The sequence below is a fragment of the Juglans regia genome, chromosome 2 (assembly GCF_001411555.2).
Source record: "Juglans regia cultivar Chandler chromosome 2, Walnut 2.0, whole genome shotgun sequence".
In the NCBI taxonomy this organism is placed as follows: Eukaryota; Viridiplantae; Streptophyta; class Magnoliopsida; order Fagales; family Juglandaceae; genus Juglans; species Juglans regia.
Window position 1 is genome coordinate 25040874 of NC_049902.1, and position 5598 is coordinate 25046471.

Here is a 5598-nt window from a genome sequence, read left to right on the forward strand (position 1 = left end):
GATCTAGGGAGATTTGTCAAAACTTCATAATAAACAAACATGAATTTCATAGTAGCAAACAGGGAGTTGAAGTTCATTAAAACGGACTCATAAGCTGAAGGCTTGAGAGAAAGGGAAAAGAGAGAAACAGACTCACATGAGGGGAAAAAGATTGTGTAACTTCTACATAGACTCATGGTAAGTATAATAGACTAATGATGTGCCACCCTCCTATTAGGGGTGTAAAATGCACAAAAACACCCCATTCGGTTTGAACATATTATCTTGATCAAAATGGTGATAATCCCGTAAAAGTATTTGTCCCACAAGTTGCTGTTGATAGAGAAATTGTAACTAAATGATTTTACACATTTGGTCTCTATGTGGTCACCACAAGCATTGGTTGGCAAATGACATAACCGTTTGACTCAATCAAACGGTTGTGTCCCTTCACACTTCCTCAACTAATCCTAGATCCATAAATCCTACTGCATGATAAATTTCGGGTCTTGTACTTATCATTACATCCATGAGGCTACCCACAGCTTGAGCCTAGGAAATTTTAAGCATTTCGTTTGTTTCATTTTCATATTTTGGGCACATACTTTTACTAAGTATGACTTTTGCAAACAAGTGAATTTAAGGATTTATAATTTTTCATATCAATTTTTTTTAAGTACTTTTTCTAGATATTTTTCTTGATCTAAATATAACATTTTTGAATTCATATCTCTTAAAATTCTTATACCAAGAACATAGGTGGTCTCATCCATATCTTTCATTTCAAATATAGATCTTAATTTTTTATTTTTTATTTTTTGTTTTATCCTTCAAATCCAAACAATTATTTGGTAACAATATATTATCAACATATAGTGATAAAATATTATTACTTTATTGTCATATTTTCATGTATATATATACATACAGTCATCCAGTTGACTCATTTCATATCAATTTTTGAAATTGCCTATGAAACTTCAAGTACCTCTTAAAGACTGCTTAAGTCCATATAATGATTTCTTTAACCTGTAGATTTTTTCTTCATGTCCTTCAATTTAGAATCATTCTGGTTGAATCATAAAGATATACTCTATTAACTCATCATTAAGAAATGTCATTTTTACATCTAAGTGGTGTAATTTCAAATTTATTTTGGCAACAATAGATATGATTATTCTCACGGATGTAAACTTCACCACGGGAAAAATATGTATACACAAAATTTATATCTGGTTTTTGATCTTTTTGAGAACCCACTTGCAATCAATGGCTTTTCTACCCTTCAAAAGTTATGTTAACTCCCAAAAATTATTTTTATTTGTCGATTCTAATTCATCTTTCATGACTTCAAGCCATTTATCTAAATCAACACTTTTGATTAACTCATAAAAAAATTTCGGATCATTTTCTAAATTTTCTAAACTAGTATTAAGAGCATAATGATCTCAACATAAGACTGATAGTCGTCTGGTTCTTTTACTCTCATTGTCTCCAACATCAATTTTTGAAATGACCGAGTAACACCAGTGTTTTCATTATCATATTATGTAGAGACTTGTTGATTTTCAAGATCATTCAATAAATTTATCTTATCAACCGAAGTAATTAGGTCTGTATTTTCTAGAAAAATGACATCCCTAGTTTCTATCAATTCTCTAATAGAGTGATAAAATCTGTAGCCACTTCCATTTTCTACATACCCAATGAGCTTGCATTCACAACTTTTACTTTTCAATTTATCCCTTAGTGACCTTAGGATGAGCACTTGTGTCTTATAACTCCACATTTTTAGTTTGCTTAAACCTAGTTTATGTCTAGTCCATATCTCGTAAGGTGTAAGAGGTTTTGCCTTTGTTTCAACTCTTTCTAATATGTATGTTACAGCCGACAATGCCTCCCCCCAAAAATATGTTAGTAGATCAGCATATGGCATCATTGATCTTTTCATATCTAATAGAGTTCTATTTCGCCTTTCTTCAATCTCATTTTGTTGAGACTTGTATGACATAGTATAAATATTTTTATACCATTCAATTTACAGAAACCATCCAAAATTTCAAATTCTCATTTTCTATCACTGTTAAAACTTGTAATGGGCCTACTCAACTGAGTTGCTACTTCTACTTTATGCTTTTTCAAATTTTCAATTGCCTCAAATTTGTGTATGAGTAAATAGATATGTCTATATCTTAAATAACTCAGTAAAAGTAATAAAATACCCCATTATCTTATGTGTTTTAGCTCTAAAAGGCCCACAATTATCAAAATGTATTATTTCAAGTAAATTTGTGGATTTCTAACTTTTGAAAATGATTCACTCCTCAGTTTTCATGTGATACATGGTTCACACATATCAAAATCATCTGAATTGATTTATAGTATTAATGTGTTTATCCACTTTTATACATATTGATCATTTTAGTTTTATTTATATGACACAATCTTAAATGCCATAAATATGTATAATTGGTAGATACATTCAAATAATTAGAAATAGACACTTTATTATTAATATCAATATCAATATCCAGTGTATACATATTATGGTTTTTCACAAATTTCACTGATACATCACTGTTACAAATAATAACAGTTTTAGACTTAAGCTCAACTGTGTAACCCTTTTGATCTAGTACAGACACATATACTAAATTACTTTGAATACTAAATACATAGAATACATCATTAAGTAAAATAACAAAACCATTTACATCAAATTTGCATGTACTTTGTTCCAAGACATCACAATGTGTTATTGCCCATATACACTCTACGCCCATATTGTTCCTGCAAATATGTCTTGTTGCTGTAGAGTCAGCTCACCAAGAATCTGACGCTGGTTTCATGAGCATTATTTCTGAAATTTTCATCATAATTTCCTTACACTCTTTCCCTTTTCTCTTATAATTAGGACATTGTGATTTGTAATGTCCATTCTTTCTACTGAATGGTTTACTTTGTCTATTTTTCAACCACTTTTTTCTTGAATTGTTTCGCTGCATCTCTTTTTGTGGAGAACCTATGTCTTGACCATCATTAAATTGGATGATCCATTCTCTTTATTCCTCTTCTTCATCATTTCTTCTTCAAATACCAAAAGTACTGGGATTGAAGTCATTATTATTTTCTTTTCACTATGTCTTAAGGAAATAACAATGTGATCCCAAGATAAAGGAAAACTATTGATATTGGTTGTAACTTAAATTTAGTGAGAGGATGACCAACATCTAATAATTTTTCCACAAAGAATTTTGTTTGAAGTACATGATCGCTCACACTTTCATCTTCTTTCATGCAAGTCCTATTATACTTATCTAACAATAATTGTATGTAAGTATCAGACTTTAATCGATACCTGCCTTCAATTGCATCTATGACTTCCTTAGTTGTTTCATAGCCTTCGAAATGAGGAATCATTTCATTATTTATGCAATGTAAAATCAAGGTTCTTGCCCAAGCATTGTGTTCTCCCAAATTTTCCCTGATTCTTACATCACTTCCACTTCCACTTTGGTCATTTTCTATATTTTTAAATGTCTTTGGTGTTGTTAATGTGTATAAAAGTTTTTCATAAGTTAGAAGAAAACTAATATCCCTATTTCACGCTCAGAAATTTCTTTCATTAAAATTTTCAATCCTCGTGGGATCAATACTTTTTTTCAGTTCCATAAATAACAAAGTTTAAAATTAACAAAAAAAAAATGTAGAAATAATAGATGTCCTCTATTACAAATATAGAAATACGATAGTTCAAAATGTGAAAATCAAATTAATTACAACTTAATTAAAAAATTAATAATAATTACCTTTGAATTTAATCCAAGGTTGTTTCCTAGAAGTCCTCCTGTTATACTTCAAATAAGGAGAATAATGAAAGTGCTGCATGTTTGGTGCAGTAAACTATTTTTTGGCATGGTCAATGAAATGGGCCGAAACAAAGATCTGTTGCAAGCTGTTTGGTGCCACTTAGGTCCAAATGAAATGACACCATTTGGTGTTGCCAAAATAACGTCGTGCTGCTTCTTTTGAGGGGCTCCTAGGCTTCTGGGAACGACATCGTGTTGTTTTTATGTGGAACGATGTAGCCCATTACTAGAGTTGGAACTTTAGACACGGCCAAAATGACATTGTATAGTTTTTCTCCTCAACCAGCTAAATGAAAATGTTGCTTAGAATAAATATATTTGAATCCTTTTGATCATCGGTCAAAACAGCATCATTTCGACCAACAATGTCGTCTTCTTTCTCTTGGCTAGAAGAGTACATTCCAGGAAAAGAAAAAATTGAATTTTCCCCTCTTCTCATGTATTGGATAGCGATGATGCAACATCTGAAGTGTCCTTGACACTCTCAAACCTTGGTAGTGGTGAGGGACTCCAACAATCGGCTGAAAAAAGTTTTTGAATCTTCTTGGCTATTCTTTGTTTTGGGTAGCACTGCTAATTTCCCCCTTTGAGTGAAAAAGTTTTAGCAGTTTTCCTTAAAGTAATAACTAGTGACCAAGTTTTGTAAATTACCAATATATTCAAGCCCTCCAACCGTAAATTTCGTAGTAAACATGAATTTAACAACCAGAGATACCAAGTTCATAGAAACTGACTCACAGGGAGAGGGCTTGAGAGAAAGAAAAGAGAGAGAAATAGACTCACAGGAGGGGAAAAGAGATTTTGTAACTTGTAGGTAAACCCAAGTATAATAAACTAATGATGTGTTCCCTCCCATTGGGGGGTGTAAAATGCACAAAAACACCCAATTTGGTTTGAAGATATTCTCTTGAACAAAATGGTGATAATTCGCACGAGTATTTGTCCCACAAGGTTGTGTTGGGCAGAGAAATTGCAAGTATATAATTTGTGCACATATAGTCTCTATTTATAGGCCACAATGCACTGTTTGGCAAAGGGCACAACCACTAACAAGGGGCACAACCGTTTGACTCAATCAAATGGTTGTGTTTTTTGAAACTTCCTTAACTTACACCCCCAATTAGAACCATCACTATAGGTAGGATACAAACTCAAGGGGCACACCGCTTGATGTGTGATCACCATCCCTCAAATCTACATAAGGGTAGTGGTTTCATTTCATTGAATTACTCTTATATGATGTGGCATGTACTAGGTTTTCTGTTGAATTTTAATATGAACTCACCTTTGCCTATTAGTGTTAACCAAATATGAGATTCAATAAATTTTCTTGTGTAGTTGGGTCAAGTTATGACTCAAACCTGACTTAAAATAACATCTAGGGCTTTCTATAATCTAGGCCCTTCCTATTCAATTCCCATCAAGTAGACTACTATTATGGTCACACTAGTTAGGGAGGATAAGCTCAATTCATTCATTAAATGAGCTATATATTCTTGAGATCAAACTTGAGAAGTTCAAATTTATTATTTCTTATAGTGTTATCTTTAAATTGATTAAATACTTGAAAAGAGAAGAAGAAATCATGTTGTTAATAGTACTACACGTGTTGATTGAGTATTTATAAATATAATTATTGATAGATGTATATATAATTAGATATTTACAAAAGCATGAAACTTGTTTGTTAAATTTGTTTATATAGTCAAAAGCATGCAACCTTTGTGCAAGTTTTTATTCAAAAAGTAAG